The following is an 18,442-nucleotide window of genomic DNA, read 5'->3' as shown; positions in this document are numbered from 1 at the left end:
CATACGGTAATGAGAATGAGTAGCGTCAGGACAGGACAGCAGTGATTTAAAGATGCCGGCAAATGGCCGCCTGCGCGCTGCGCGCTACATGCGCGTGTGCGTCACAGCTCAGTCTGTGACATTTCCCCCCCCCTTCTAAAGATGCCCCCTGTGGCATCCTAGACAGGAAATCAGCGGTACAATTCAATTTCCCAGCCCGGTACAACACTTCAAACTCAAAAGGCTGTATTGCCAAAAACCACCTAGTGATCCTGGCGTTAGTGTCTCTCATTTGGCCCAACCAAGACAATGCTCTATGATCAGTCTCTAATGCAAACTTTAGCCCCAACAAGTAGTATTTAAAGAGTCAGTGCCCACTTTATAGCCAGGCATTCTTTCTCCACGGTAGAGTAAGTTGCACTCCCTGGGCAGAAGCTTGCGGCTTCACGTGGCCACAGGGTCGAGCTGTCCATGGTCCCCTTGCAACAGCACAGCACCTAAGCCCCTCAGAGGCATCCGTTTGCAAGGTGAAGAGTTTGTCAAAGTCTGGGCTGAGGGCACAGGCTCCTGACACAAAGAGTTCTTTAAGTCCTTAAAAGCTGCTTCACAGGCCTCAGTCCATAGCACCCTGTTTGGCTGGCTTTTTGCGGGTTAGCTCAGTCAGTACAGCCGCTTTTTTTTTCTGAGAAATGGGGGATGGCGTCTGTACCAACCCGCCAGCCCTAAAAAGGCGTGCCTGCTTTTGGTGGTTGGGCGTTCAGCAGCCATAATGGCCTCCACCTTCCCCACCTGAGGTGCATTATGACACCTCGGCCCAACCGTAGCCAAGGTAGGCCGTCTCCTCCTGGCTAAGGCACACTTGTCTGGATGGATGGTCAGGCCGCCTCCTTCACCAAGGAAAGGACCTGCTGTATGCGTGCTGCAAATGCTCCGCCCAGTTGGGCTATAGATGATGATGTCATCCAAGTAGGCGGCGGCAAAGCCCTCCCTCCCCCTGAGGACCCTGTCCATTAGCCTCTGAAATGTGGCAGGTGCCCCATGCAACAAGCGGTAGATTACGGTGAACTGAAAGTGCCGAAGGGGGGGTCCTAAATGCAGTCAGCTCCTTACAGTCCCCTGCTAAAGGCACCTGCCAGTATCCCTTGCAAAGGTCAAGTGTGGTCAAAAACTTGGCCTTGCTCAAGCAGCTCAACCAAGTCGTCAACCCTTGGCATGGGGTAAGGGTCAAACTTGGCCTGGGCATTGACCTTCCTGAAGTCCAAGCAGAACCAGATTGCCGTCCTTCTTGGGCACGAGGATGATGGGGCTGCTCCCACTCGCTGAAGGAGGGGCTCAATCACGCCCGAGCTGCAACATCTTGTCCAACTCCTCCCCTCAGGACAGGAAGCAGGCGGCTCTGGGACTCGGTAAGGCGGCTGTCTCACCCGGCTGCTCATCCCTCAGGTGAATCGGTGTTCCACCAGCTCAGTCCTTCCGGGTTTCTCCATGAAGAGTTCATCTGGCAGGATGCTACAGAGCTCAGCTGGCCGGTCCTCTGACAGGTGGCTTAGGTCCAGCTTGCTCTCCTCCTCCACGGCCAGGCAGGTACTGCTCGCTATACTCTTCCTCCTCTTCCACCGCTTGGATGAACATGGCAGGCAGCTTCTGGCTGTGGTTGCGGCCGCTCACTCCACTCCTTCAACATGTTGACATGGAAGACTTGGTGCCTTTTACGGTGGTCTGGCATGTGAACCTCATGGTCACTGGTCCCATCTTCAGCGTCACTGTATAGGGCCCCTGCCATTTTGCCCAGCAGTTTGTTGTCAGAGCTGGGTAGCAACAGCAGAACCGGTCACCAGTTTGGGCAGCGAGTTCGGGCTGACGGTCATTACCACATCTTCTGCCCGATCTTACGCCCTCTGCAGGTTTTCTTGTGCCAAAGGCGGATGCAGCTGCAAGCTTCTCCGCATCTTCAGCACATAAGAGATGATGTTGGTCTGGCCTGAGGTCTCACCTTCCCAGGTCTCCTTCAGTACGTCCAGTGGGCCCCGTACCTGATGTGCATATAGAAGTTCAAAAGGAGAAAACCCCATAGAAGCCTGGGGGACCTCCCTATATGCAAACATAAGGTAGGGTAGCCACTAGTCCCAGTCCCCTTTCCACTGTCGCAACAAACTTCGGGCATGTTCAAGAGGGTCTGGTTGAACCGCTCAACAAGTCCATCGGTCTGTGGGTGGTAAGGGTGGTTCTGATCGTTGATTCCTAACAGATCATACACCTGCCTTAAGATCTTGCTCATAAAGTTGGTTCCCTGATCTGTTAGCACTTCTTGGGGGTATACCTACCTAGAGAAAAGCTGTAGCATAGCTGTTGCTACCCGTTTAGCTGTTACATCTCTCAGGGGAATACTTCAGGATACCTGGTGGCATAATCGCAAATAACCAAAATAAACCTGTTCCCTGACTTACTCCTCTCAAGGGGCCCAACTACATCGACTCAATCCTTTTTGAAAGGGGGTGTCAACAACTGGCAAAGGGAATCAAGGGGCATGTCTGAGGCCTCTGCCTCAGATAGCTGGCACTGGGGACAAGACTTGCAATACCTCTTGACTTCAGCTAAGAGCCCTGGCCAATAAAAAGCGGCTTACTGATCCTTTGTAGGGTCTTCATGTAAGCCAAGTGTCGGCCCAGGGTATGGTGTGACCCAGTTCAGTACTTGCTCCGTATGCGGTATTTCTCAGGAATCACCAGCTGCAGCCCTTCCTCACTCTCTCTGTAAAGGAGGTTGTTTTGTACTGTGTACCCCTCTCTACCCAGGACAGGAATAAAGAAGAACCATTAGCTTTCTTAAACAATGGGACCAGGGTGGGGTCTACTGCGCTGTTCCTCAGCCAGATCACTTTTAAACATCAAGTCTTCAGTAGTTAAACAGGGGGGGCTCTACTGAGCTCAGTCTGTATGTTTGTATGCTTCAACACCTGGTCCACTGTTTGCCTCGCCTCTCACCGTCCTTCCCTGGATGCGTGTATGGGGCTCCAACAATATCCTCATACAGAAAGGTAACTCTGCCATGTGTGCCTGCGCTGCCCTTGGCCATAGCTCTTGTGACAACACCACACCATGCGCTCTTGTTACCAGCTCAAGTAGCACTGGAAATCCTGACCCAATAATTACTGGATAAGGGAGTTTGGTTCTAGCCTACCCTAAGTAGGTAAGTCTGGTCCTTACTTTAATATACACATCTGCGTGCTGAGTTCCTCCGGTCACCATGCACACAAAATGGCAAGCTTGTCATTACTGTTTCTGGACTCTAGGGGACTAGGTCAGCTTGTACTAAGGTCTGTGAACACCCTGTGTCTACCAGTGCAGTGACAGGTTTCCCATTAAGCTCTATGCTAACAGTGGGGTCCCTGCTCTGCTGGGTCTTAAAGGCTGATGTGGGGTGGGGTACATAACAGAGATAACCACAGCAGTGGAAGGCGGAGGAGACCAAACAGATTTCAACGAAAGGCTTAGTTTATTTTTTTTCTTTTTTCCTCTTTTCTTAAAATCGTGCAAAATATTTACAGTGTCAACCATGCATGAAAATCGCCAAAAAACAAAACTGTAGCAAAACAAAAAGAAATAGGCATAAGTAGCCAGGCTAAGTCCTCAGACCCTGAACCACTATCAACCACAATCAATTGACAGACATGTTCCCATCACTACCATCACCGACATGTAGTGAGGCTCTGGGGCCTAATACAGAGCATTGCTATCCGTAGCCCGCCCCCTGGATAACCCCACTGTCAAAATAATCAATTAACTAAATAACAACATTGTAATTACCAAATAACAAATCAAACAAGAAAACACATAATACACAAACACATACAATAATTGACATGTACAAAACACCTTACTAAACCCCTAAAATAGCTTTTAATTTATTACCCTAAAACACCCCCGTAACAATGGGCTGCCCACAATGAACCCGGAAACCCTCTATTTCTTCCTAATGGAACAGTCCATCTGTTTCCCCACACGCAACGCGGAGGTACGTTTTAACGGCGGGTGAGTGAATGGCTTACGGGTTGTGATAGCAAATGTTTAATCAATAAATTACGTTTTTAACAGCCAGTGTGCATTATTTTACTTGTTGATACTAGACAAAAGAATATACAGAAGAGAAATGAGAATGACAATATATCTTACGTGAATGTTTGAATCAGTGAGCTGCACAAACTATAGCCATCTAGAAGTGCTGGTAGGCCTTTCCCTGCACTCTAAAACTAAGTTCGGCCCTGTGTAAGTAATCTATGGTAAAATGGTGATTAATGACAATGTTAAGAAGATAAACAGTACATACGGTAATGAGAATGAGTAGCGTCAGGACAGGACAGCAGTGATTTAAAGATGCCGGCAAATGGCCGCCTGCGCGCTGCGCGCTACATGCACGTGTGCGTCACAGCTCAGTCTGTGACAGTTACCATTTACTTTGAGGTCACCAGGTCCCATTGTCTGAAAAACACCCAAAACTAATGGTGTTAGTCTGAAAAACACCCAAAACTAATGGGGGTGGTGTTTTGGTGGTTGAAATTTTCACCCCATCCCAAAATTGATCACTTAGTCATCATGGATGTGATGACTCCAAACATGCACAACTCAGCTTAACCTTTATAAGGGCATACCTGGACAATGAATTTAGCTTTCGCTGGATTTTTTTGACCCAGGTGTAAAATGTTGACGTTAAACCCATGCAAAATTAGCAATGTTATACACCATGTCAGTTTTGTCCGTATTCTACGGTTGCTGGAGTCATTGGAACCAGGTTCAACCACAGTGTGTTGGCGGCACAGGCTGGAGCGGATGTGGGATGCTGGGGCATCAGGGCCGGGTCCGGCCCGGCATTGGAGTTCATGTTGTTTGAGGTGAGTCGATAAAACTCTGTTCCAAAGCAAATCTCTGATTTGTTACAATATTAAAATGTATTCCCCTAAGTACATCATCTGACTGTTTAAACATAGCTCCACTATTGAACATGAACATGCCCCCAGATTGTAGCACTGTGGCTGCCCCCCACCGACAGTGACCTAGAGAAACAGAGATCTATGTGAAAAATCGCCAGAATTCTCCTTTTAGGGGTTGTAAGATAGCTGCAACATATGGTGTGTGTGTGTGTGTGTGTTTCTCACCAGAGTCTCCTGCCAGAGTGTCCATTCATGTTGTAAATTATGTTGGTGAGTTTGTTGAGGGGCAGCCTGTCCAGCTGCAGTGTGTGATAGAGGATGTGGCTCCATATGACCATCTCAGCGTGACATGGTTTAAAGGTCAGCAGCAGCTCTCACATCCCCCCATTAGAAACACCAAAGTCCATAGAGATAGAAGTGAAAATGTGACGGTGACACAAACACTTCAGCTCACTGCCAGCAGAGAGGAGCATGAAGCCCAGTACAGATGTGAGACCGAGCTCCAGCTCGAAGGACTTCAGACTCATCCGGTGAAGAGCTCAGCGCCCCTTTGGATTTATGTGCTTTGTAAGTCTATCTTTCTCAGTAATGTTTTCATCAACATAAAAGGATGTAGTCAAAGGGCAAAGTCCAGTGTATGCCTACTTTTCAATTATTTGCAAATGCCAATCTTAAAGACTCTTTTAGATAGATAGATAGATAGATACTTTATTGATCCCCAGGGGGAATTCAAGAATCCTTGTATACTTTATGCTTGATTGTTGATGTTGAAATTTATCTTCTGCAATTACTCCTGCGATCAACTGTCCATCAAAGGTTAAGCTGCTAGAGCATGAGAGACTGCCCAACTGCATATCTGAGGGCAACCCCTCTGCAGAGGTAGATAGAATAGAATGACTATGCCCCAAAATACACAATGCACCATCTTTGGGTTGCCCCTCCAGGGATCCACACATTCACCACATGTGCACATTCAGCACATTGAGTCACTACTAAGCTACAGTACATGTCTTTAACGGTTATTTTGCCAAACTTTGATCAATAGATGTGTAGCAAGTTAAAAATCACATGGATTTGACTACCCAGATGATACCGTACCAGTAGATGAATTTTCAGGTTTTGGCTCATATAGAGATTGTGTCAAATTAGCCTGACGAGCCAGACCCACATTAAAATGTAGGGTCTGGGCACTCACCGTTCGCAGTGCTCAGTCCGAGGGGCGGGATAATCAGTTGTCTTTCAAATTCCATCTGCACGCAATAGGACAGCGGCAGCGCTATGAGTCCCATGCGTTTCCCACCAGCGGAGCTAGTTGGCTAGTTCAAACGTTTGCCAACTTTATAAAAGCTTAACTCGTGTCACACTGTTCGCCAACAGTAACATCCATCTTATTTGTTTTCAAGTAGCAGGGAATTCAAGCCAACTCTGCCATCAATCATTATGTTAAGCCCACCTAACGACTCTATACACGATTTCATTGGCCTGATTGAGTTTCGATTTCTGGAGCTCACAAGCCAACGGAGAGTTGCTAGACTAGCCCTGGCAGCAAATGTAATTGCCGCTAGGGGCGCGTCTAGATTTCTCAAATGAGAAGGGCTAACGATTTCCTTATTCTTTCTTTTTTCAGTTATTGTTGGTATTTAGACATTTTCATCAAACTAGAAAACAAATAAGCAGACCTAGTATAGTATAGTATAGTATATATACTTTTTTGATCCCGTGAGGGAAATTTGGTCTCTGCATTTTAACCCAATCGGTAAATTAGTGAAACACACTTAGCACACAGTGTACACACAGTGAGGTGAAGCACACACTAATCCCGGCGCAGTGAGCTGCCTGCTACAACGGGGCTTCGGGAGCAGTGAGGGGTTAGGTGCCTTGCTCAAGGGCACTTCAGCCGCAGCCCACTGGTCGGGGCTCAAACCGGCAACCCTCCGGTTACAAGTCCAGAGTGCTAACCAGTGGGCCACGGCTGCCCACAACCTTGTGACTTGTATGTTCTTGAAATATCTCTCTATATCTTGCACCCTTTTTCATAGGCTGATAATTCTAGACTTCCCCCATATTACAACAAAACTGTTAATGCATCAGGATAAAACCGTCATCATTTTTTTTACCTTTCTTCTGCAGTTGCTCCTGTGATCAATTGTCCTTCAAAGGTCTAGCTCCTAGAGAATGAGAGACTGCCCAACTGCTCATCTGGGGGCAACCCCTCTCCAGAGGTCACCTTGTTTAAAGGTCATCAACAGGTGGATCCCCAGTCAGCTCTTAGCAGGGAGGATGGAGGCCTTTATACCGTGACTGCAACAAGCATTATGGGAGATGCCAATCAAACTGTGGATGTTGACATTTTGTATAAGAGAGCTCTGCATTCATACTTTGAGACAAATTACAATTCTTTCACAGTTTGACAGTATTGAGTTAACAGATTCAAACTTCTGAGGTGGAAAAAGCTTTGGGAAATGTGCACTGGATGAATATAGTCACCCTGAGAATTCACTAAGTCACTAAACAGTGCGCTCATTTGACTAAATTGTGCTTTCATTTAGATTTTTGTAAAACTGTTTTTTTAAACGGTTATATTTACTCAAGCTCTTGTACTCAAGGTGTAATTAAGGCAATTATTTGCCATGTTTGTATTTTTTGAAGAGCTCACAGATCTACTGATCTTTCTCGGTAACATCGTTATCACTAACAACATTGTCTAGATAGAGCTCTAGTCTGTAGATCCAGATCTGCTTAAACTGGTTCAGAGATTTTTTTCCTTGTTTTTTAATTTATTTTTCAACTCAGATCGTCCAAAGATCACCTGTCCACAGAAAGTTGAGGTGAGAGAGAATGGACCTCTGAATGGCTGCAAAGTAGAAGGCAATTCTACGCCAAAGGTCACCTGGTATAGGAATAACCGCACAATTTATCCGACAACTTTATTCGGCAAAATGGACAGAGGAACTTATACACTGATTACAAGTAGCAGGCCTTATCCTTCAGTCTCTCATATTGTGGAGGTGGTTATAATTAGCAAAGGTAAGTGACTGTGTGTGTGTGTGTGTGTGTGTGTTGGACAGTGTACCAGTGCTACTTATTCTGTGTGAATGTGTGAACCTGTGCAAATTGTCTGTATTGAAACACATTGAAACTCTCTCTCTCTCTGAAATGTGTCCTCTGTACACTAGTCGTAATAGAACCCACAAAAGAGCAATACCTTAATATTCCTTCTGTCTCAGGTAATAATAACATTTCCATATCTGGGGGTTGGGTTCTACTGGTCCTGCTCTTCAGTCACATTTTCCACTGACCATGAATGGATGTTTGAGATCCAGATGGCATCTACACCTTTCTCACATCTAAAATGGAAGGCAGCTGCCTTCTGCTGCCGAGTCAGTAACCTTGGAAATCTTACCTTTCAATACTGCTGAATGCCACACTTGGCATGCAGAACTGTGATTTTGTGGGGCATTTGTACCACGACACTTTGCAGTACATTTCAACCATCTTAAGACATTTTACAAGTAACTTTCCCAACATTGATTATAGTAATAATTTACTTTCTTTGTCATTTAATTTGAGATCAATGTGCTATAATGGAATGTTTGCCTTCCCCCTGCTATAATGTTATTTCCTGCGGAATAGTGCAAAAAATACTATTATTTTGGATGTCACAGGGACTGTGATTAATGCAAGTTGCACTTCTGATTACATATCAAAGGTTTTTTTTTATATATCACATATATACTTTTTTTTACTCATAAATACTGAATGTAGCACATTCTTTGAGCACAGTGATTAATGTCCTGCACTTCAATGATTGATGTGCTTTTCCTTTAATGGACAAAAGGCTGAATGCACTTACTTTGTGGACAAAATAAATTATAGAATTCAATGCAACATGTACTTTTCTGACATGAACAGCGGGAAGAGTGGGATATTAATATGGTAATTAAGTGACATTTCCTTTGCCATATCACTGAAAGTATGTTTATGTGGGTGGGTCAGTGGGGGGCAGCTGTGGCCTACTTGTTAGCGCTTCGGACTTGTTACCGGAGGGTTGCAGGTTTGAACCCCGACCAGTAGGCACGACTGAAAAGCCCTTGAGCAAGGCACCTAACCCCTCACTGCTCCCCGAGCACCGCTGTTGTTGCAGGCAGCTCACTGCGCCGGGATTAGTGTGTGCTTTACTTCAATGTGTGCTGAGTGTGTTTCACTAATTGGGATAAATGCAGACCAAATTTCCCTGAGGGATCAAAAGGAGTATATACTTATACTTATGGAGTGCACACATGGTGTTCAGTTACAGACAGCAGTCTGTCCACAAAACGGTCTGTTTGAAGTGTGACAAAAGTAATTTTGTTGTTTAGAGTAAAAGCTGAATTTTATCCATAGGCTATATTACCAAGAGTGTGATGTGTATGAAAGGACTTTGTTCCATAAAAAAGTGCTTGAAATGTCAGACACTGAAGCCTACAAACAGCCTTCTCCTTTCGCTGACAGAGCGTATATCAACCTGCATTGTGTATTGGACTGAAGATGCATGCCACTCCACTGCCTTTTCCTTCCTCTGACGGACCGCCCAAATACATAATGTACAATGAGAGAGACAATGAGGTACTTTATATAATAGCAATAATGAGACTGGTCATAAGTTTTACTAAGTGCCTTATCAAGCTGTCAGTTCTCAAGTTTCCCACCAGCGTTCATGGTCCCCAGACTGCTGCTCCAGGTTTTTGCGTCCACTTCCACTTTGAGCTGCCTAATTGTTTAATTGTGTGCACCTGTTCCTAGTGTATAACGCCTGCTCCTTTTGTCTTGAGTGTTGTTTTAGTTTCAAGTTTTTAAGTTTTTATTGTCACATATAGGCCTACTTTGCAATATAGTGAAATTCTTGTGCCACAGCTCAAACATATATATGATAAAAGGGTCAGGGGTAAGGCTAATTCAATTTTAAACTGCCCTGATCACCCACTTTTGGGGGAGTTTAATCCCCTTAGGTCGCCATTGTAGGTTACCTATATTAAGAACTAGACGTGCCAGGGATTCTTTTATTCCTGTGGCTATTAGGAACCTGAATTCACTTGATTGACATCTCTTGAATACATTATGTGATTATTTATAATTACTTATTTATTCCTGCCCATGTTCATTATGACAGATGTACCTGTGTACTGTCCAATTGGATTTGGTAATTGTTTTTTTAGGGGAAGGAGTGTCTCCATTGTTGACATCCTGCTGCACACTAAATTTCCTTTTCTAAGGATAAATAAAGTGAAACTTTGAACTTGGCAGCAGTGCAAGGAGGGGTAAATAAACACAGGTGGGCAGTAGGGGGGGGGGCATAAATGAAGGGAGTTGAAGTAGGACTGTACAGTACCACACATAGCACACACACAGGCACTATACTTGTATGCAAAGCATAAATAAAACCTCATGGACATGGGACATGTACATTTAGTATTCTGACAGCTTGTGGGAAAATCGTGTGTCTGAATGATGTGGTGTGGGTGGTAATGCTCTGGTAGCGCTTGCCAGAGGGAAGCGCAGAGAAGAGGGAGTGAGCTGGATGGTTGGCATCCTTGATGATGGACTCAGCTCTCATCTGACAGCGTGTGGAGTAGATCATTTGAAGCTGAGGGAGGTCAGCAGCCCCAATGATTTTGGATGCAGTCCTGACAGTCCTTGAGAACACTTTGAGATTGTGAGCAGACCGGTTCCCCAGCCACACTGTGATGCTTCTGGTCAGGACGCTCGCGATAAAAGTTCGCCAGCAGGGGCGTAGCCAGGATTATTTTATTGGGGGGCCAGCTGGGTCCAGACTTTTTATTGGGTTGGCACTTCAAAACTACTATTTGGGTGGCGAATCAAAACTATTTGAAAACTACTCAAAAAGTTTTGAAGATTAGGATAGCCTATTTTAATAATGACAATAAATTGTGTAAAGCCAACACTGATACCAGAGAGGGTTAAAGCGGAGCTAGTTATCAAGGATCTTTGCTGATACACAGGTCAGTTTGTTGACCACTCCAACACATTTTCCATAAATAGGCCAATGCTATAAAAAAGTACATTATGAGCCATAAGCTGTAGGCCTATAGGCCATAAGCTGTCAAAGCAAGTTTCACGTCTAGCACGTCAAAAGTTACAAGGCAAAATGCATTTTTGCTAATTGCAGTGACCCTAGAGGTCAAAGGTCACAAAATTTCTTTGGCATTCACCTGATGGGGTCATGAGTCCATGTACCAAGTTTGGTTTTGATACATGCAACGATTGCTGAGATATGAGCTCACTTCCTGTTTGGCGGCTGCGCCGCAAATTTTGATTGGCTTTTTCGGGCGAACGGTAATACTTCCGAAGACAAAAAGTGATAACTTTTGTGATGCCGAAGAAATTTTGTTGCTAGACGTGCTAGACGTGAAACTTGCTTTGACAGCTTATGGCCATGCGTCTGATTGCAGCATTGAGCTAACAGCATTTCGTTGCCATGGTTACTCCGGCCTATCTGCTTGGCCCCCTCATTGCTGCTTGCAGCTATATTTAAGGTTTCATCTCACTGTGATGAACAGTTCCGGACCAATGTAACAAAGAACTCAGGCAAAGCAGCCTACCTCTGCCTGAGCAGCTAGGGCAAGAACCACACGCAGTCAGCAAATTATGTTTTTTATAAAGTAGCCTAGTCTAGGCCCTATTAGCCTACTTTTATTGGAGCCATCCGGAGATATGTGCCTAATATGCTTGCATTTCACCCGAATTTTATCGAAATATTTTTGTAACAGCGTTACCGCGGGCATTCGATTATTTTTAATCAGCCCCACACGTCAATGTCAGAGCCTTCCTAACAAGGACAGCCCAACGCGGCTCACTTGGCTATGATTCGTGACACATTCTAACATCTTATTAGCATTAATGTTCCAACTCATCATCAACTCACCTGTTGTTACTGAGGTTAAGTAAGTCTACTGTCAAGTGTTTTTAACAGATGACTTAATTGTCCTGCTGCTGCTGCTGCTGCACTAGGCCTACTCACGATTTGATCAGAACCGTAGGCTACACTTAATGACTGGGCCAATGGTCATAGATAGAGTGCAGTAATTGGTTCAGTCCCTGCTTTGCAAAGTGTTGGCAAAAGTTTTTTTTTTTTTACTTTTCACTGAACGGAGCTGGGGGGGGGGGCCCAGCAGGGTGGCCAAGCTTTGACCAGTGGTGGCTGTGGTCCCCCCCGGCCACCACGAAGCTCCGCCCCTGTTCGCCAGGGTTTTTGTTCCCACCCCAAGGCTCTTTAGCCTCCTCAGAAAGAACAGTCTCTGCTGTGCCTTCTTGAGGATACAGGAGGTGGAGTGCAGAGACCATGAGAGGGAGTCGGTGATCTGTATGCCCAGGAACCAAAAACTGCTGATCATTTCCACAGGTGAATCATTGATGTAGAGAGGGATGTGATTGACACATTTCTTCCTGAAGTCGATGACTATCTCCTTAGTTTTGCTGATGTTCAGGTAGAGGTTGTTGTTATGGTCCCATACAGTCAGGTCTCTCACTTCCTTTCTGTAGGAGGCCTCATTGTTGTTGCTAATAAGGGCAATCACTGTAGTATCATCTGCAAACTTGATGATGCTGTTGTTTGCATGTCTTGCCACACAGTCATGATCGAACAGACTTAGAGGATTATATTAGAGGACTGAGGCAACAGCCCAGTGGGACACTGGTGTAGAGGATCAGCGTGGATGATTTCCTGTTGCCTATTTTAACTCACTGGGGCCTATTGGTTTGGAAGTCAAGCACCCAACTGCATATGGGGTTGCTCAGACCCAGGTCTCTGAGCTTTAACACCAGTTTAGATGGTACAACAGTGTTAAAGGCAGTACTATAGTCAATGAACAACATCCTGACATATTTTTGTCCAGGTGAGCTAGGGCAGTATGCAAGGCGATGGAGATGGCATAATCCACGGACCTGTTGTGCTTGTATGCAAACTGAAATTGATCCAGGAAAGCAGGGAGGTGTGTGTTGATGTAAGCTGTGTCCAGTCTCTCCAGGCACTTCATTACCACGGATGTTAGGGCGATGGGCCTGTTCAGGCAAGAAACAGGGCTTTTCTTGGGCACTGGTACTATTGTTGTTTTTCTTAAACACAAAGGCACTGTGCACCAGGACAGGGATAAGTTAAAGATCATGTCAGTGTAGACTTGTGACAGCTGAGTGGCGCACGTCATAAGGACACGAGACGGGATGCCATCAGGGCCGGCAGAATTGAGCCATGAGACTCAAAACGAGCATAAAATGTATTTAGCTCTTCCAGAAGCGAGACAGGGGTGTCCGTAAGTAAGTATTGTCATTTTATAGTCCGGTCTCGTCGATTTGAAATTTGACTGTATAGGAAAATGTGAAAGGAGGAAGAAGCTTGACTTGTCCCTGATGTCCGGCTTCTCCTCAGGTCACTGCTAACACAGACATTTTTTAAATGAACCAGTTTATGTTACCTGTTAAGTTATGTTACAAGGAAAATATTGGCTTAGTTAATGCATTGTTTGATTCCGTTTGCAAACTGCCCCCCAAAAAAAAAAGCTCACCGAAAAAGAAGGGTTCACTGGCCTGTTCTTCTTCAGTGAGTTTCTTGGCAGTTTGCAAACGGAGTGCATTACCACCACCATCTGCTGGACTGAGGTGTATTGGCAAGTGTACCCTTTAGCCTCGTTCAGGCCCCCGGGTGAATAAGGCGACTTGGGAGCAGAACGCAAATAAAGCCTGGTCTGCATGTTGCCTTGGGGTATGTGTCCCCACTAGCCATCCGATTATGTCCACGTCGATAGAAAGCCCACATAGTCAGGTTCCCATCAATATTCCTGTTTAACCTAGAACACCTAGAAAAGGTCTTCAAAAAGGGCAAAGACACACGTCAAAAACAAACTCAATTTTTCACCACTGACAATGTTCAAAATAGGGGAGATTACGTGAAAAATCGTTACGCGGTGGATAGAAGCATGACATTTGATAGATATGTTCCTTGGGTGATCCTAAGACATCCTAGAAGGGGTGCCCAAAAATATCTCAAACAGGAAGTGAGATTTTGAAGAAATTCAAAATGGCCGCCCATACAAATGACAGCCGATTCAAAAGCTACCTTCACAACCTCCTAAAAGCTTGAAATTTGGTATGTATGTTCATTGGGTGATCCTAAGACATCCTAGAAGGGGTGCCCACAAATATCTGAAACAGGAAGTGAGTTTTTAAAGAAATTGAAAAATGGCATGCTCCCCGCCACAAACTTGTTAGCTGATTCAAACACCACCTAAACAACCTCTTAAAAGCTTGACATTTGGTATGTTTGTTCCTTGGGTGATCCTAAGACATCCTAGAAGGGATGCCCCAAAATATCTCAAACAGGAAGTGAGTTTTTTAAAGAAATTGAAAATGCTGCGCTCCCCGACACAAAATTGGCAGCTAATTCAAAGACCACCTAAACAACCTCTTAAAAGCTTCACATTTGCTATACATGTTCCTTGGGTGATCCTAAGACATCATAGAAGGGGTGCCCAAGAAAATCTCAAACAGGAAGTGAGTTTTTAAAGAAATTGAAAAATGCCGCACTCCCCGCTACAATATTGGCAGCTGCATACACTGCCTAAACAACCTCTTAAAAGCTTGAAATTTGGTATGTATGTTCCTTGGGTGATCATAAGACATCCTAGAAGGGGTGCCCAAAAAAAATCTCAAACAGGAAGTGAGTTTTTGAAGAAATTCAAAATGGCCACCCATATAATTGACAGCTGATTCAGAGGCCACCTAAACAACCTCCTAAAAGCTTGAAATTTGATGTCCCTTGGGTCTACGTTATCCTGAAAGATTACTCCAAGAAATCTCAAACGGGAAGTGAATTTTTAAAGTAATTGAAAAAAGGCTGCACTGCCTATCCACACAATTGGCAGCTATTTCAAAGGCCACCTAAACAACCTCCTAAAAGCATGAAATTAGGTATAAGTGTCATAGATATGTCTCTGTTTTAAGCAGACAATACGGCTACACTATGGCTATATCCACCAATTGTCTCAAGGATACTATAAACACAGACACTCAAGCACCTCAGGCAGACCTCATAAAAAACATACAATTAAGCCCACATGTCCCCTGCAACTTCTTAAGACACAGTAAAACACCACACTAGATTACATTAGTCCTAGTCTACATACTGCATATTTGCATCTATTCACATGCTCTGGCACATTGGCATAATACTGTGCAAGGCAACCCAGCATCCTGGCATCGGCACTTTCGAGAGCAGAGAGGCTCACCTTTGCTGCCACATTTAAGAGGTTCTCTACAAACTTTGGCTGCCTCCGGTAAAAGTGTCAATAAAGGTGTCCAAAAATAATATAATTTGGTCCATCCATATTTTTCAGGAGAAGGCACTGACTGGGTAGCCTGCAGACCTTTGGACCAAATGCTAGCTTGGTACACTGCTCTATTTAAATGCTGTATCAGTGCAGCCTGTGTGGGAGGAATATTTTTCATTGAGAGACATATTTGAGAAAACAAGTCCTTCCTGAGATCATTGACTTTTTCAAGATCAGTTTTCTTATCGTAAATACTAGTGATGTAGCCTAGAAATCTAGACGCACCCTAGCGGCGGCAAATTAATTTGCTCAGCCTGTACGTCTAGTATCAAACCATAGGGATTTCTATTGGCTAACACCGTGGATATTATTCAATCACAGCGCTCTATTTTGTTAAAGAGTCTTAAGGCGGGCTTAACAGGATAACGACAGTCCTGCGACTGTGAACAACAAGGAAGGTGGCTATGGCAAACTAAGAGCGGTTGTTTGAATCGGCGTTGGCGCCAACTTTGGAGGAGTTGGACTTGTGCTTTTCTTTGAAAGTTGAGCAACACAATGCACTTAAGTCACTTTCAAAGAAGGATGTATTTGCTTTGGTTTAATCGGATACGGATATGGTCAGTGCTGGCCTATTGCATGCCTAGTTTGAAAGACAATTCTCTGCCCGCCCCTTGGATTAAGTGAGGTGAATGGTTGATTCCAGACTATACATTTCAATGATATAGGATGGCCCAGGATACTTACAGTGATGGGCAAATGAAGCTTTGGTGAACCACTAAACCACAGCTGTGTGAAGCTAGCGACACTAATGAAAAAATCCAATATGGCTGCCACATGTAGATTTTTCAACATAAAAGTCCTTACCCAAACCAGTATATGTAACCAAAAATATTGGTTTGCTAAGGACTTTTATGTTGAAAAATGTATGTGTGGCGGCCATCTTTTTGCTTTTCAGCTAGTGTCGCTAGGTTCACACTGCTGTGGTTCAGTGGTTCACCAAAGCTTCATTTGCCCATCACTAGTAAATACACAAGTGTACTTCTCCAGCAATGCAAACATGTTTGATTCCTGGCTAAGCAGTTGAAAAGGATTTGCTGTCATAGCAATGAAGGCATCCTTTACTTCTGGAAATGGTTTCCATGCAGCTCACCCTTTAGAAGGAGTCTGCTGTTCCAGAGGTAGCCACCCCATTATCACATAGTGCAGTTGTTCAACTATTTCCATCTAAAAGTTATCCGATTGTGTTCCATAGAGCCATCTCTATGTGTAACCCACCAAGCATCACAAACCTCTCTCCATAACAGTCTGGATCTCTGGATCACTCCACTGAACCATTTTTGTAAATGTATATTGTGGTTGGTCAAATGCCATAACTGGGACCTGGCCGGAATTTAGGTTCTCTGTCAATTGTTTTACAACATTCATACCATGTCTGACCATGGCAAAGCTGGCAGCTTTTTCATGAAAGAGAGGAAGAAGTGAGTTTATAGCAGGTGGGTCAGACAGTTCTGGCTGAAGTGAAGCATCAGTTTGATTGCATGCTCACCCCACTTTTCCTCCTCTGTTATTGCCCACGCTAAGTTCGGTTTGGTTAACTTTTGGCACTAAGATGGCCTTTGGTTGACAAGTAACAGCTGGAATTGTAGTGGGGCAGTTCCAGCGTTATGGATGTGACAATTGGACTCATATTGGTAAACAAAATGCCTTAGAGTGGGGGCAACAGTAGTATCAGTGAATTAATTTGCATAACTTTTAATGCAACCTCTGTCCTCTGAATACTGAGAAATCCTCAAATTTCATATAATCAATTTCAGTTTTTGATATATGTAGCATGAAGGAGACTTGAATGAACACAAAAAGTGTGTTTTTGTAACTATGCGTCATTTTCGTAATGCATTATGTAGGAAAAACTGGCGTTATGGATGTGACGGTTTCATGTTATTGATGTGACGTGTCTGAACCAGTCCTCGACAAACTACATAAAACACATAATTAAGTAGTGAATTTTGATATGAAACAATTGAAATAGTAATCATGAAAAACTAGCGATGAAATTATTGCCTCCTCAGTGCTCACTAAGATCCACAGGAAGAATCAGGACAACAAGTCATTTAAAAAAAAAAAAAATATATATATTTTTTTACCGTCATCAATTTTGGTCAGTGATTCCCGGGTTACTGAAACACCAGGGAACATGAAACTTGGTGGCCACTCCCCTAAATAACTAGCCCTACCTGAAACCTGAACCTGCACCCAAGATGACAAAATATTTATGGTATGTTAGTCTCAAGAGCCCACATCAACCTAACCCATACCCACTCATTTGTGATTTGCACACATAAAGTACATGCACGCGCACGTGCACACCCGCACATGCATGCACACACACACACACACACACACACAAGCACAGTCGCACACATACAGACAGGCAAGCATACACACACATAAAGAGAGGCAAGCGCACACACACACACACACACCCACATGAATGCAGACACATAAACACACACACACAGGCACGCATACGCAGGTGCCCATGGAAACACACACGCACACACACACACACACATAAACACACAAACACAGGCATATGCACATGCACATGCACACACACACACACACACTCTTATAAACAAAAGCAAACTCACATATGCACACATTCATTTACATGCACATGAGTTGCAGGAGTAGGAGATGGAGACAAATTGACAAGTGTGACTTACTTTTGCGAAGAGAATATGCAGGACTGAGAGGTGGTCCTATTGTGTACCGCTATGCGGTACATCTAGTTTATTGCTGCAGTTACTAATGTTACTCTGTGGGTATTAACTACAGAGGACCTGACACTTCAAATGCTGGCATATCGTGTCACATTTAAAATTAAACTGTGTTAAGCAGACGTGAGCGGCAGGCTGAACAGATCTGCAACAGAAGGAGGTTGCTATGTTAACTCCAGTTGCAAAGTCAGCCATCTTCACCAGCTAACACGATAATCCAGTTACTGTACAACAACAGTATGACAGTTACAGGAAGATAATCGCTCAGATTTTCGTTATTAGGCCACTTGAAAATAGGCTATGGCAAGGCTAAGCACTGGAGGTATTTTAATATTATGTTTGTTTTGCTAATAGTTAGGCAAGGCCTCCTTGTGGTTTTGATCAACCTAATAATCTTTGAAATGTCAATTGTAGGCCTAAACACTAAGGTGAAATGC

General features: G+C 44.3%; 1 long non-coding RNA gene across 1 annotated transcript; it reads left to right on the top strand.

The window, feature by feature from the left end:
* The first annotated feature begins 5,377 nt into the window (after nucleotides 1-5,377).
* Nucleotides 5,378-8,563, top strand: LOC125286683. The gene is made up of 3 exons (XR_007192220.1): nucleotides 5,378-5,473; nucleotides 7,037-7,933; nucleotides 8,134-8,563. It is a non-coding gene; the product is annotated as an uncharacterized LOC125286683 (long non-coding RNA).
* The last annotated feature ends 9,879 nt before the right edge of the window (nucleotides 8,564-18,442 follow it).

The sequence above is a fragment of the Alosa alosa genome, chromosome 21 (genome assembly GCF_017589495.1).
Source record: "Alosa alosa isolate M-15738 ecotype Scorff River chromosome 21, AALO_Geno_1.1, whole genome shotgun sequence".
Taxonomy (NCBI): Eukaryota; Metazoa; Chordata; class Actinopteri; order Clupeiformes; family Clupeidae; genus Alosa; species Alosa alosa.
Note: the sequence above shows the minus strand (reverse complement) of the source record. Positions and strands in the feature narration are given on the sequence as shown.